At 34.3% G+C, this 16,734-nt stretch overlaps 1 protein-coding gene across 1 annotated transcript in view; it reads right to left on the reverse strand.

Annotated features, from left to right (window-relative positions):
- Positions 1-15,267, reverse strand: part of LOC142225770 (alpha-N-acetylgalactosaminidase) — a 336,310-nt gene extending 321,043 nt beyond the window's left edge. Inside the window, exon 1 of the mRNA XM_075295592.1 lies at positions 15,175-15,267. The gene's annotated coding sequence lies outside the window, so the exon portion shown is untranslated. The remainder of the gene's footprint in view (positions 1-15,174) is intronic.
- Between the last annotated feature and the right edge of the window lie 1,467 nt (positions 15,268-16,734).

Genomic DNA, 16,734 nt, shown 5'->3' on the forward strand with positions numbered 1-16,734 from the left:
GGCGGAATTACAAGCAGTGGCTGAAAGAATTAACCCCTGGGTGACGGTGATATATAAACGATGTGTAAACTTAGCATATATTCCAGAAAAGTGGATGGAAACAAAAGTCGTATTTATACCTAAAGCGGGAAAAGCCTCTTACTCGAGTGCGAAGGATTTCCGACCAATCAGCTTATAATCATTTCTACTTAAGACCCTGGAGAGGATAATAGACATGTATCTTAGAACTAGCGTGGATAAAGTTTGCTCTCGAAACGACAGCATGCATACTCGAAGGGCAGGTCTACTGAGACCGCATTGCATGAACTAGTCAGCTTTATTGAAAGCTCACTATCTGTCAAAGAATACACAATCGTGGCGTTTCTAAACATCGAAGGGGCTCAATAATGTCCATCCGAGCTCGATATTAAATGGACTGACAACTCTGAATGTTGATCCAGGTATACTTAGGCTCTTAGACGAACTTCTAATAAAGAGACGTATTTTAGCCACACTAGGACAAGCAAACATACCAAGGTATGTGAACAGAGGCACTCTATCTATCACCTCTTCTTTGGAATGATGCCTTCTGGTTTCCCTAGAAAAAGAAAGGATAAGAGTGGTGACATAGGCAGATGATGTGATGCTGGCAGTCAGGGGAAAATTCCCATCCACAATCAGAGATATTATACAGATAGCTCCCCAGATGACTGAAATGGGCGAAAGATAATGGTCTTGGGGTAAATCCAACAAAGACAGAACTGTACTGCAAAGATCGCAAAACTCCCACGGTTAGGCCCATTTCCTTAGAGGGTATTGAAATTCCCTTTGGTGAGTGTGCAAAATACCTCGGCGTTATTTTGGACAGGAAGCTGAATTTTAGGCTTAATATAGAAGAGAGGGCGAGAAAAGCCACGTTACCTTTGTACTCGTTCAAAAAGACAATAGGGAAAAGTGGGGACTAAAACCAAAAATTGTGCATTGGCTATACAAGGCAGTACTTAGACCTATAATGCTATATGGTGTTTTAGTCTGGTGGCCGGCACTTCAGAAACCGACTTGTTTAGATAAAGTTCAGCGTATGGCGAGCTTAAGTATCTCAGGCGCATTTAGTAAGACAGGAACAGACTCCTTAATGTCATCCCAATAAACACAAACGTTTAAAAAATGCTAAATTTCAACAATTTTTCAAACATTTTTCCAAAGGATTAGGGTAATATGCAAGTTGAGAAATTGTTGAGAAAATCGCGTTCTCAACAAAAAACAGACATTACCCTCAACAGTGAAATTCAACACATTAGCAATAATATCTCAAGTGTTATCCTCAAATTGAAATGCATCGCTACTCAATAATTTGTCAAACAATTTTCGATGCTAGTCAAATTCAAAATGAACATCGTTGCAAATACTTTTCAACCTAAATTTGTATGAATGATATCCCCACTTCAAATTGAATGTCAAACCCAAAATTCTATGAATTTTGTATAATTTATTCATTTTCATCAAAATAAATATATAATAATACACTACACTACATAATACACTACAATACCAATTGATAAATAATAATCTTATTAAACATATCAACAAATAAGAACAAAAAAAAAACAAACAACAAAACTTTAAATATCTTAAACATTATTAGTAAACACTTTTGCATTGATAATTCGATTTCCTTCCTTTTGGTGTCATAAAACAGCATTAAAATTTATTAACATGCGGGCAATTTGAAATTAGGAACGTACTGGACCGCGTGTTAGAATTGATTTCCAGCAGAAGGAAATCACAAAATATCCATTTTAAACTGATAATAGCATATGAAATAAACTGACGATGCGATGCACATTTTCATCCAGAAGTTGTTGATTTCAACAATTTGTTGTTTTTAACAATTTTAATTGGTTGCACTTGTAATGTTTCTGGAAACTTTTTCTTGTCGATAAGCCACTCATTTTTCATTGGTCAGCTTCTTAATGTTTGCAAGAATGTAGCATCCAAAGATTTTAGTTCTCTGCAAAGAGATTTAAATTTAGTGACTTCTCTAAAGTGTTGATGTAATTTTTCATATTGACGTACCAATTATTATAAACTATTTGAAGCAGTTCCAGTTAATTGTCCACCATTTTTTCATCGGTCAGCTTTTTAATGTTTTCAAGAACGTAGAATCCATAATTTTAGTTTTCGGCAAAGATATATACATTTAGTGACTTCCTTAAAGTTTTATTTCATTTCTTATTTTCACTTACCTATTTTTATAAACTATTTGGTTATTTGTCTAAAATTTTCCATTTTTTATTTATTTCTTGCAATTGACCACGAACTTCGTTGCACAAATAAGTATTGAAAACTACATGGTTTTTTCGTGGCATTTTAGGGTAGTGTTTTGTCAAAGTTTTCTCATATTATCTTCAACACCTTTTCAAAGATTTCGTCAACATTTTGGCAAATTGGAAGTAATTCGTAAACAATTTGAAGATGTATTGAAAATGAGCTATTTCAAGTCAAGTTGAATTTATGTTAAAAATTATATTTACCCTCAAACTGAAAAGTTGTTGCATTTGAAAAACGCTCATCCTGTGTTTATTGGGATGCTGCATCTATTGCCTTAAGACATTTTGGCCAAACAGTCAGCTGCAACAACGGCTGTGCGGTTGCGCGAGCTATCGCTGTGGTCGGAAGAAAAGTACGGTCACAGTTCGGTCCTCAAAGTAATGCCAGATGTGCCTAACGTAGTGGCAAAACCACTTTTCGACAAAAAGTTTGAAACTCTAATTCCCAACAGTGAGGCGTGGTGTACACATACCCCGGGGAATAAAAGATATATCGATTTCTATACTGATGGCTCCAAATTGAATGGACAGTGGGGTTCGGAGTGTATTCTAAAGATCTGGAAATTCGAATAGCGAAAAGATTACCTAATCATTGTATTGTTTTTCAGGCTGAAATATTAGCAATAAGAGAGGTGGTGAATTGGCTGAGAAGTAATGTTCCAACAAATATTGGCATTAATATATACTCAGACAGTCAACCTGCAATAAAATCCTTGGACTCTGTGTTCCTTAACTCGAAAACGGCCATAGACTGCCGCAAATCTCTCAAAGAGATGGCTGAGCAGTACAATATTCACCTAATATGAGTGCCTGGCCATAGGGGAACTGCGAAGCAGATGTGTTAGCAAGGCTAGGAACTACCTTACATAATCCAGGGGAACTAGAATCTGTTGGTATGCCTCCGGCCGCCTGCAAGCTCGTACTGCGTGAGAAGGCTGTTATGATGGCCAATATTCGATGGGAGAATTGCAAGGGTTGTAACGACACCAAGCAAATATGGCCCCATTTAAACTTAAACCGCACACTAGATATGCTATTGTTCTCAAGGCGTCAGATAGCACTCCTGATATCTGCTATAACGGGTCGCTGCTTGATAGGCGAATTTGCAAAAACTATAGGTGCGAAGTATAATGACTATTGCATAAGCTATCATTATAGGGAGCCACCGTGGTGCAATGGTTAGCATGCCCGCCTTGCATACACAAGGTCGTGGGTTCGATTCCTGCTACGACCGAACAGCAAAAAGTTTTTCAGCGGTGGATTATCCCACCTCAGTAATGCTGGTGACATTTCTGAGGATTTCAAAGCTTCTCTAAGTGGTTTCACTGGAATGTGGAACGCCGTTCGGTCTCGGCTATAAAAAGGAGGTCCCTTGTCATTGAGCTTAACATTGAATCGGGCAGCACTCAGTGATAAGAGAGAAGTTCACCACTGTGGTATCACAATGGACTGAAAGGTCTAAGTGAGCCTGATACATCGGGCTGCCACATAACCTAACCTAACCTAAGCTGTCATAATGTGGAGGAAAAGGAATCAATTAAACACCTCTTGTGTGAGTGTCCTGCTTTTTGTGTAAGGCGTAAGAGAATTTTAGGAGCATATAGCTTTAGATTACTGGCGGACCTGGAAAACGTTAACTTAAGCAGTTTGTTAATGTTTTGGAGCAATCTGGTTGGTTCAACAAAAGTAAATAATAGAGAAGGTTCAGTGGTTAAGACTAAAAGTGCCAATATGTAATAGGTACTTTTAGTTAAATGTGGTATCACAATGGACTGAATAGTCTAAATGAGCCTGAAATCTAATCGGGCTGTCACTTTAACCTAACCTAACTTAGCCTACAGTGGAATGAAAAACCGCCGGGTAGTACAAATGTGTACCTGTACATTTAAAGTACTCTTGTACTTTTTCGGTCACAACACCAGTACTGTATGCATCATATTCTATTTGATTGAGTAAAAGAATTAAATGAATGATTTTGGAAGATCAATAGCAAAGCAACCTAAGTAGAAATATCAAAAATTAGAAATAAAGAGATTTTTTGATAAAAAACAAACAAAAATTAGTCAATATAACTACAATGACTAAATATTATTAAAATTTTAATTAATCTACAATACTATTTATTATTTTCTTCTTCTTATTGAATTTTCCCATTTTTTCCATTCCAACTTAATTGTATTTTTCAATTTTTATAAATTTTAAACTTTCTCGAAACGCCACTACAAAACTGGATAATGGGAGTTTATGATACCATATTAGCCAGAATGATGAAATTGATGTTACCATAAAAAAATTACATATTGCCATGAAGTTTTAATTTAAGAATGAGAACAAAAAATGTATTAAGATTATTTATGGGTATATATCTGTATCAATTTTGTATTTTCAAATTAAAATTATTTTCTTTTTCATCGTAGGTATGTTTTGAAAGATGTGATAATGGGGATATACGTTTAGATTATAAATACAAGATCACTACCAATGATATTTTTACCAACAATAGTTACTTCCTAATTTTTCTTTTATACGTGCCTTCACAATTAAAGGTGCGAGCTTGGTATTGAAATGTCTTTCCTGACTGCTTTGCGTCTTAGGACTTCCTGGCCAACTTGGAATGATTGTGGTCTTGTTCGCAGGTTGTATTGCCGCTGATTGGTCTCATAGGCTTTAAGCATACTCTTTTGAATGTCCTTTCTAATAAGTTGTAGGTGGTCATCACGAGAAATTCTGGTTAAAAGTTCGTCCACGGATTTCAAATAATGCGTGGTATGGGGATGTTTTTATGGCCTGATGAAAAGCACAACTTATGGCACTTAGGTTTTCATCCCATTTTGTGTGGTCTCCCGTTATATACGACCGAATCCCAGATATTAACGACCTATTAACGCATTCGGACGCGTAAGCCAGAGGCGAATATAGAGCTGTATACATATGTTCTATTCCCAGAGAGGTCAAGAAAGCATTAAATTCATTTGCCTTGAATTGCGATCCGTTGTCGCTGATTAAGACTTCTGGTACTCCATAGCAGTGGAAGATCTCCTTTTCTAAAAATTACTTAATTTTAGCAGAAGTAAATTTTCTCAATGGCTTCAACCAGTGAAACTTGCTGAAGTGGTCTAAGACTATCAGCAACCCAATATTACCCGTCTTAATTCGGGGATATGGCCCAAGTAGGTCTATATAAAGACGTTGGAAAGGTCGCTCTGATATTGCTTGCTTACCCATTTCGGGTTTGGTCACAAAATTAGGCACCTTAGTAGTTCGACATATCCCACAATCACGTACAAAATCCCGTATATCCTATATCATTCCAGGCCAATAAAACCAACGTCTAATTAAATTTACAGTTCTTGCCATACCTCCATGAGCCGCTGTAGGAGGATTATGGAATCTGCCTATTAAATCCATTCGCAATCCTAATGGCAACCACAATTTCCAACACTCATTCCCATCCTGTTCTGTGTCATTATAATGATCAGTACGAATGTATACATAGCGATTCATGATTTTTATATCTGGCCACCTCTCCGGATTCTCGCGTATTTTACATTTCAAGTTTTCGTATTATATATACAATCACTAAGTCATCACGATACCCAAAGACACAATACTTCAAATCAGCCGGAATGATGTCGTCCATAAGTCTACACATTGTTTGTGGGGCATTACACAGCCCGAATGGCATTACCACAAACTGGTAGAGTGGTCTACCAGGGACTGTGAATGCCGTAATAGCCTTGGACGCATCATCCAGGCCGATTTGCCAGTATGCATCTTTGAGATCAAGCTTAGTGATTATGTTTGCTTTCGGTAAACGCGCAAATATACCTTCGATAGAGGGTAAAGGATATGCATCATTTTTGGTGGCAGAATTCACCCTCCTCGCGTCCAGACAAAGACGCACTTTATTAGGTTTGAGCACCATTCTCATTGGAGAGCTCCACGCAGAGTTGGAGGGCTCAATGACCCCTAATTGAAGCATGCGGTCTATTTCGGTATACATTAATTTTTCAACGCCCGGCGATACCGGATAAAAGCATTGCTTTATCGGTTTGGCGTTACCTACATCTATACTATGGTACATTAAGGTGGTTCTTCCCAAGCCTTGTTTTTGGAAGTCAGGGAAAAGAGAAATTACCGTTTCCAATTGAGTACCTTGTGTGGATGAGAGCGGATATTGAGGTTCTTCGGAACAGATCACTTTCCCTGGTGTGTTATCGGGCTGATATTCGGACTTAAATAGGGAAGATTCACAACTAAGTTCGGACGGACAAGGAGAAATTATCTCATTTATAATTTTCCCCACTCCACTATTAATTTCAAAAACAGATTTGTCTACCACATCGAGGGATTCTAACACGTTAGGCATTAAATAAAATTTCCTCCAGAAATCGATGCCTAATATCAATTTCTGAGATAAAGTAGGAACAATGAACAAATTCATGGGTTTACTATAATTTTTGAATGAAACATGCACATTCAACCAACCTACAACTTTCTGGTGATTCCCGTCAGCAGTCCGGACCGATGAGTTGCATTTATAGAAATTAGGAAATTTAGAGAAATTTATTTTGGCCAAGTCAGCTCCTATGCAAGAAATACTCGCACCTGTATCTAACAATCCAAACTCATTATCCTTAGAATTAGAAATAATAGCGGACACTAAAAATTTAGCTCCCAATTTCCGATGTGCGTGAAGATAAATTGTAAATTTAACTAGTCGAGACACAAACCAGGTAGTTTTTGCCTGCGCACCTAATGGGTTAATTACAATTTGGGGAGATAAAATATTTAATGAAATTCAGCACTTTCCAACATATTTGCGCAAAATATTTTGGTATTAAACGAAAGATCTTGACAAGTACTATAAATTCAAGTGGTTGTCATGTTCGAAAGCGTCCCATAAATGTTAGTTTTGCAGCTATATTTTAAAAGTCAGTTTGTCCAACTTGAAATAAAGTTAAACTACGCCCACTGTGCAATACCTGCTCTAGATTTTTTGGTATCAAATGAAAGCTCTTGATGAGTACTATAAATCCAAGTGGTTGTTATATTCGAATTTCAAAAAAAGTGCACATTGGCCCACTGTGCAACACCTGCTCTACAGTGTTTGGTATCAAATGAAAACTCTTGATGAGTACTATAAATGCAAGTGGTTTTTATTTTCGAAAGTTTCCCAAAAAAAATTGTTTTAAGCAAAAGTAAAATTAATTTGCGAAATTTTAGAAAATATCGCACCAGCGCCCACTGTGCAAAACCTGCTCTAGATTTTTGGTATCAAATGAAAGCTCTTGATGAGTACTATAAATCCAAGTGGTTGTTATATTCGAAGGCATCACAGAAATATCGATTTTTATCAAAAAGAAACTTAGTTTGCACGAAGTTACAATATAGGACACCCGTGCCCACTGTGCAAAACCTGCTCTAGATTTTTTGGTATCAAATGAAAGCTCTTGACGAGTACTACAAATGCAAGTAGTTTTTATTTTCTAAAACATCCCAGAAATGTAGGTTTTTGTTAATTTTTTTTTTTTAATTTAATCGCCACAATTTGAAATAAAAAATGCGCCCACTGTGCAATACCTGCTCTAAATTTCTTTTTGATAAAAGTTTCTTTCGATAAGTTTCTTTTTGATAAAAATCGATATTTCTGTGATGCTTTCGAATATAACAACCAGGAGCAGGTATTGCACAGTGGGCCCGCGTGCACTATATTTTAAATTCTGACATATTAATTATATTTTTGATAAAAATCGATATTTCTATGATGCTTTCGAACATGACAACCACTTGCGTTTATAGTACTCGTCAAGAGCTTTCATTTGATACCAAAAATCTAGAGCAGGTTTTGCACAGTGGGCGCTGGTGCGATATTTTCTAAAATTTCGTAAATTAATTTTACTTTTGCTTAAAACAATTTTTTTTTTGGGAAACTTTCGAAAATAAAAACCACTTGCATTTATAGTACTCATCAAGAGTTTTCATTTGATACCAAACACTGTAGAGCAGGTGTTGCACAGTGGGCCAATGTGCACTTTTTTTGAAATTCTAAAAAAGTAATTTTCTTTTTGATAAAAATCGATATTTTTATGATGCTTTCGAATATAACAACCACTTGGATTTATAGTACTCATCAAGAGCTTTCATTTGATACCAAAAAATCTAGAGCAGGTATTGCACAGTGGGCGTAGTTTAACTTTATTTCAAGTTGGACAAACTGACTTTTAAAATATAGCTGCAAAACTAACATTTATGGGACGCTTTCGAACATGACAACCACTTGCATTTATAGTACTTGTCAAGATCTTTCGTTTAATACCAAAATATTTTGCGCAAATATGTTGGAAAGTGCTGAATTTAATTAAATATTTTATCTCCCCAAATTGTAATTAACCCATTAGGTGCGCAGGCAAAAACTACCTGGTTTGTGTCTCGACTAGTTAAATTTACAATTTATCTTCACGCACATCAATTTCCGGCTTTTATAAAACTTGCGCAAACGGATAGTTGATCGTTTCTGTTTTATGGGTTGAATTTCTGCTACCGTGGAATCGTTAAAAATCTGTTGGCGTTTGATCATATACATTGCTAGTCTTTCGTGATAGGGAAGTCGTGGATATATAATTTTAGAATAATCATAGTCTTTGTAAATTATAGAAAATCTTGGTTGCAAAACCTGAACACCGCTAAGGTCTTCAGAGGATTCAAAATCATTAGTACATTCAGGGTTATCATTAAAATTCGTAGATAAAATTTTAGTCACATCCGGGGAATTAGATAATTTTCTTTTGTGATCTTCATCAAAGCGATTGACTACACTGTTAGAAAAATATGTTTTTCATATGTTCCGATATAAACAAAATGTGTTTCGGGCACGATTTTAAACCACAATATATTTAAGTGCGAACATGTAATGTTCCTAAACTAACACTAAATGTTTGGGACATCTATGTTAATATGTTAGAATATATTATGTTTGGGGCATCAATGTTTCATAAAAATCATATGTGTGAATACAAACATATATAAATTTACAAATTTCGACTAAACATACATATGTTGTGATATTTTATTCAAAGCGACAGAGAGAGTATAGAGAGAAATAGAGATGGAAACCGGGAGAGTTGACGAAAGATATCAATATAACACAGCAAAAGAGTCAAAAGAGAACAATTTCTGTGAAACCGCTTGTATGTTGTTTCGGAAAACTGTTTTATGATAAGGCCAAAAATTTGATATGTTTAAGTCTAAATATTATTTAATTTGAATAAAGAGAATATACATTCTGAACCAAGAGAATAGACATTTGAAAAACAAACAGCTTATGTTTTCGCCTTGAGAGCAGCATTTTATGTATGTGTGGACATGTGTTTTGTTTATCATTTTGGCATTATGGGCACAATTTTTTTCTTTGTTCGTTAAAAGAAATCAGGGGTCTTCATAAAAATAACGAAAGGGCACTATACTCTTTTTAGAGTTGGAACAGTAAAATGAAATAAGGAGGAAATAGTGAAAAATTACACAGTAAAATGTAAAAAAACAAACTTTAGTTCCTCTTTATTAAAAAGTAGTCCACGAGGAGTTGACGGACACCATCAAATATAAAAGCGGGCATTAAGTTCGAGTTTTACAGCTAAAACAATTTAAAAAGTTTATTTTCTTTAAAATGAATTATTAAAGAAAAATAAAAGGAATTTTAGAGCGATGGTGTTAAATGCTAGTAAAAAACTGTTCACTCCTAAATAAATTTATGTTTATATTATAAAATTATGTATGTATGTTTATACTCGACTCCACGTTCTCCTTTTGTTAGTTTTTGAATTCCTTCCAAATTTTAAAGTTTTGTACAAAAACAGTTTTTTATTACAAGATTGTTATTTTTGCAATAAAAAATAATATTTTATCCAAAAATCAGTCAATTTCGTTTATATCAAGCACTGTTACTGACTATAAATCTTTAATAACACACTTTTCGAAGTTTCATTTAAAAAAAAAATTAATATAGTATAAATATAAATGTGTAAATTAAAAAACAAAAAAAAAAACAACACAAAAATGTTCGGTCGGAGCAGGGATTGAACCCACGACCCTTTGCATGCAAGGCAGACATGCTAACCACTGCTCCACGTGGCAAACAAATGTATGTTTCTGTTAAATAATGTTATGTTTGCATGGGCTCGTGGGCGCTGTAAACTATGCTATATAAATGTAACTTAAAACGATAATTATCTACTGGTGACTATAACAGCTACGTAGCCCAGTGGATAGTGTGTTGGCTTACAAACTGTATGGTCCTCGGTTCGATTCTCCGTGCAGGCGAAAGGTAAAATTTAAAAAATTTATAAAAGTGAATAATTTCTTCAACATTATTTGTATTACAGAGAATGGTTCCAATAACTAAAAAATTTCGTGGAAGTGAAAATTACGAGTATGTTAGGGAATGAGCACAATCGTGTTTGGGAAAAATTCTTCCAAGCATATAATATTTTTGGCTCAAAATGCTTCCAAACATATAATATGTTCACATAAAACAAACATATTAATGTTTCGGCAGTATGCAATAATATATGTGCTTCCTGCAAAATATGTTTGGAACATATGTTAAAGAAGCGATTTTTTTTTGAGCGTGTACAGATGGTCCCTCGTAGGAATCTGAGGCTTGGAGTTTTTTGCCTTGCGGCTCAAACATTTCGGACATTGCGGCTTATACATATTTTTTTCACCACATCCGTAACAAAATATTGTCGTTTCTTCAAGACAATCTTCCCCCAATTGATCGCAATTCCAGCACCTATTTATTCGATCGGGTCTTTGAATCGCGTCATAGATCCTTCCAAAAACTCAGAGGAATGTTCTGGAGTCACTTCCCTATTAATATCTATCTCGCCTATATGTCGTCTATTCGCGTTAGTATTTCTCGATGCAAAATTACGTTTCACATATTCATCATTTAAAAAACATTCCCGCATCTGTACTAGGCGACGAAGATGGGGAATGGAATTAATGGGAACGTATAATAACTCATACCGGATATCCGGTCTTAAATTTCGAGTTAGGATTTCTATTAGTTCCATGTCGCGCATGGGCGATGGCAATCTATCTAATATCGCGCAAACTGATTCGTAAAAGCTATCAAAAGGTTCTCCTGGACGCTGCTTACGATTACGGAGCTCCTCACGTATATCAAAAGTAGATCTATAATCTTTATATTGAAAACGTAGCGCGTCACAGAATTCATCCCATTGAATAATATCGACTTGTTTGCGATATCTCCAGAGCCAAGAACTCGCTTTTCCAGAGAGTAAAATATGCAGATTTTTACAGATAATGGAAAAGTTACCATTGAAATTATCTTGCGTTAATGTGGTCAGTGTATAGAGAAATTCCTCCACGTGTAAAGTATTCGGGGATCCGTCAAACTTTAAACCCCAGTTCTGTATTATCGATGTTATTTTATCGTTATGAAAATTTGAGGAACTACTCGAAAGAAAACTCTGATTATGGTTTTGGGACCGAATATTTGACCTATTCAAGAATGGTGGTGAAGGTCTAGGGTTATCAACATTTTTGGCGCCTGGCAACCTAAATTTAGATTCGACAGCATTCTGCTTAAATTTTCCTCAATCAACCTATTTATCTCTTGATAGTCCATACCTACGGAGGTGGTAGCGTTTTCTTCCAGATGAAGATTGGTATTAGCGGAATGTGATGGATTCAGTGAATCCGTGACATTGAGATTCGAACCTGGTGTTTGTGTATTTACATGAGGAAATATATTTCTCATGTAACTTCACGTATGGTACTGCTTGGCCATAGCCCCGCGAGGTCTACCTATGCCCTTTGTTTTTTCTTTAGTGAAAACAAACCTCTGTAAATCCGAGGGACTGCAGTTCTGTTTGCAAATTGGGCATTCCGTTGCATTCATCAAAAAATTCTCTGTACAGATTCTATGAAACCCATGGTTACATTTTGTTATTATTAAACACTCCGTTTTCTCATTCATCACATCATTACAAAGTCGGCATTGCAAGTCCAGTTTTGGCAAATCTAGACCAAGTGGAGAATTTGTTACTCCGGAAGCAGAAGCTTCATTTAAAGAATTATTTTGGTAAAGAGGTAAATCCATAGTCAAAGGGAGATCCTGAACATGAGCTGACGATTGGTCTTCACCAAGCTCTCGGTTGTGAGACGGACCTTTTGGAAGGTCTCTAATCGGACTATGTTCAAGTGGCATTGTTTAAAGTTCGGTTAAGTAAAAATTAAAACTAACCCCAAGTGGCAATAATTTTTTTTTAAATAACAGTTTCCCTGTGTGAACTTTAGAGCACAGGGCTACAGCTTACTTCCCATCAAAAAAAAATTGGAAGTTCTTCCAAAGGCACAACTTTAAAAGCACCTCCAGAAGATGAACTCCCAATGACGTTCTTTATTTTAACTACCCAGGAAGTTCTTTTAATTCAATTTTTTATAACATGGTTTTTTCATACTTTTAATGGTTAATTTTAACTTTTTTTGTTTCAAGTAGGTTAAAAACAGAGTAAGAATTCATAAAATGATAGAAATCATTTAAATTTTGTCGAAAAAAATCCTAATTCCAATCTGAAAAAATTGCGAATTTTTTAAAATATTTGAAGTCAAACGTTTCCGACAAGCGTTTGAATCCATTAAAATTATAAAAAATTATAAAAATTATTTATTTGACAAAATATTACATCCAAACATTGAATTCGGATCACACCTAAAGAAGTGATGCAAATTCAGTGCAACGGCTGTTGAAAAGGAGGACTTCCGTCCTATGACAAGCCCATGTTAAATTCAAAAAATAGCTGCTACCATTTTATTTTGCTCTTCGAATATGATTGTGACAATCATGTTTCTTCTCTGCGTGTAGATGAAATGCTTCGTCTATTTGATTACTTTTTTCATCAATTTGACGACTTTAATTGTTCTCATACATCTTGGAAGCCAATTTAAAAACAACCATGTGAACAAATGTTTGCTCAAATTCTCGTTTGAGTTAAGTTAAATGTGGAGAGAGCATGAAATACCAAACAAAAATAACTTTGCTCTCATTCATAAAAGCTGTGTACAGTTATGTGAAAAAAGGAAACGTAGCAAGCGCATTTGGCTGTGTGTGTTTTTTAGGTAGAGAAATAAATGCACATCTACAGAACGTATAAATTTTATCATCGCATTGAACACTATTTCGTCACATTGACGATTGATTCGACTTTTAGGTGTTTCACTTTAGTACTAATGGAAAAATGTAAATTACAATAATCCATATACTATATATACCGTATACCGTTTTATGTTTTATTTAGTATTGAAATTTTTTCGACACATATTTCATCGCATTGACGAAAACTAGCATACTTGATACATCATGGAAATAAAACACATAATACTTTTGTCCAACATATATTAAAATGTGGAATTCATACAATGGGACTTCATATAAACGAAATTAATTAATGAATTTTTTTCTCTCCGAATCGGGAAGAAAATAATTTCGTCTCATTGACGAAACTAGATCGTCGATGTGACGAACTATGAAAAGAAAAAAATTAACTTTGATGATTGCTTTCGTCACGTAGACTACCGAAATACTCACATGGACGAATCTTTTCATCGCATAGACGAAAACGCATTGATGAAACTGAATCGTCAATGTGACGAACGCTTTTTCTTTCGGTGTATAAACATAAATAATTTAAAATATACACATACATTTATTTAGTCGTGAACTATTTTTACCAATATTTAACACCATTTATAAATATGAATTTTTATGAATGAATATTTTGTATTTAATTCATTTTTTCCTTTAAGGCCTGCATTAAGTTGGCATTATCAAATTTTTAATCGATTTCAGGTCAGAGCAAAATGACAAATACCCTACGATATTTTTATCAAATTGTGGATTTTTGTATTGACATTAAACTTACAAATCTAATACGGCAAAATTGTTGAATAGTGGATTCGATTTAAGTGATAAAATGCCTAATTTTGGATTGTGGATTTTTTGTCAGTTAAAAGTAGAAAATACTTAAACGATACACTGGGGCCGATCATTCGAATGAATATCCCCTCGTTACGTAACGTTTAGTATTCACTTATGTGTACGGTCATTGAACTTTATACTCACGTTTAGTTCATAAAATTTTTGAGACATACTTAAAAAAAGTAAAATTTCATTAGGCTGTGGAAAATTTCGATAAAAATAATAAAATTTAACTACAAGCAAATCATTTTTTTCCAATAAAAATAAATTAAATTTTAGCGTTAGTTTATCTACGGAAATTTTTTTTTGTGTATTAATATGTATGTATATCCATATCTACAATGGTGTATATAGATCTATAGTCAACAATTTTATGCAACTGATTTCCAAACATCTTATGAACTTCCCTTATATAGCCGTTAACACAACATACGACGACTATCTTTAGTAGAATTTTGTACGCAATCCATGAAGGGGACAAAACCTCGGCCTGGCCGAATTTTCATTTTTTCTATTCGTAATTTCTTCGGCAATGTAAGTAGAACTACAAAGAATTATTTTCCTTGATGCATAGTTACATAAGCCCAAAGACAAAATAATATGATGTAAACGGAAATTCCCCTCTGTTCTTAACTATTTGCTTCAAGCCGAATAAAATCAATTTTATGCCAGGCGTAGAAATGAATAGTAACTGTGCAGCAATACACATTGTTGGTGATTGTCATAAACCGACATGATGCCCAAATTCTCGACTCACACATCCCACGTGTTTGTACTCAGTGGGAAAATATACAAATCCCATCATTCCTTGTGATTTTATTAGAAATACATTTGATATAAAACCGCAGTTCATTAGCTTACAGAATAATGCTATCACGGATTGATGATTATGTATAGTATGCAGTTTGGATAAAAGTTGTGTACGATGCCATTTTGATTTAGTTTATGCATACTAAGAAGAAACTGGTTTATCGTGGTCACACAGAAAAAAAAGTGTCTTGTAAATTTAAGGACCATTTTGACTTCCACATAGTTCAACAAATTTACTGTAATATAGTTCATTTTTCGTAACCACAACGAAAATTAACTTAGCTAAAGGAAAACTTATAAAAATTCAGTAAATGTTTTTTAGTTCACTAACTACGAAATGGGAAGGATTTTTCCTTAAATAAATTTCCAACACAGTAGTTAATGCATCGTTGATTCTATTATAAAAATACATGGGCAATATAAAAATCTTACTACGAAATGTAGACAATTTACTAAGAAAAAATTTTGTATGAAAAAAATTTTTGTAGTAAAAATTAACTTAACGACTACCTACAGATTATTTCCCTTTTTATTATAAGTTGGAGTGTTTTTCCTCACATTGAAAATTTTAGATAAAGTAGAATAAAAAGTAGTTAATATAATCCTTGCCGGGTGTATATCATTTTTTATAGATTCCTCATAGATTTGGTATATATTTTACCTTAACTTATAGATAGAATTCAAACTAATCAATAAACGTGCTACTGGAAAATGTGAGTGCATCATGTGAGGGAGTTTTTAAGAGACATTTTGTGTATATCTCGTATGATTGTTTGTGTTTGTTATTGCGTCATTTATGCTGTTGTTGGTTGTTTTGATTCTAGAGACAATGGAATGTTCCTTGTGTGTTGTTGGTATCTTTTGTGGTGAGAGTTGTTTTCTTGCAATAGCGAGATCAGAAAGGGATCGTGTGTGTGTGTGGAGTTGATTTTCTTTACGGAGTTGTTTTTCTTTATGGCTATTTGTGTCTTTGAGTTTTATTGTTGCATTCAGTTATGTTGATGCATTTATGAAGTGCACACGTGGTTTTAATTTTGCAAAATTGTACGTGAGGTATTGGTGATTATTAATGAAAATACATTTATTTCGAAACATTTTATAAACTGAGAAGTGAATGATGTGATGTTAGAGTAATCAGAAACGCTTTTTATTGATAAAAACAAATAACAGATTAAAGAACTGTATATTTCTGTTAATAGTTTAAAATTAGTGCGGATTTTTAATTGATTTACATAAAAAATATACAACATGAGTGGTAATAGGATGATCTATATTTATTCTACATCTGGATCACAGGTTGGAGATGCAACCATGTTTTTGAATCTATATTTTTTATGTTACATCAATTCCTACAGGTGAGTACTAAGTTAGAGTTTAAACGCTAAAAATAAAAATAAATTACTAAGAAAAGTGTAAAATTGTACGTCTTCCGATACAAATTTAAATATAACTTGATGGAGAATAGCCCAAACCAAGTTTTTTATACAGATTATTTTTTTATAATGGATTATTAAAGAAAACGTATCATGAAAATTGCGATTTTAGCCTCTAAACTCGAACTTAATATCCACCTTAAATACTAAATGCTATACTGACAATTGGAAATTATGT

Source organism: Haematobia irritans, chromosome 2 (assembly GCF_050003625.1).
Source record: "Haematobia irritans isolate KBUSLIRL chromosome 2, ASM5000362v1, whole genome shotgun sequence".
Taxonomy (NCBI): domain Eukaryota; kingdom Metazoa; phylum Arthropoda; class Insecta; order Diptera; family Muscidae; genus Haematobia; species Haematobia irritans.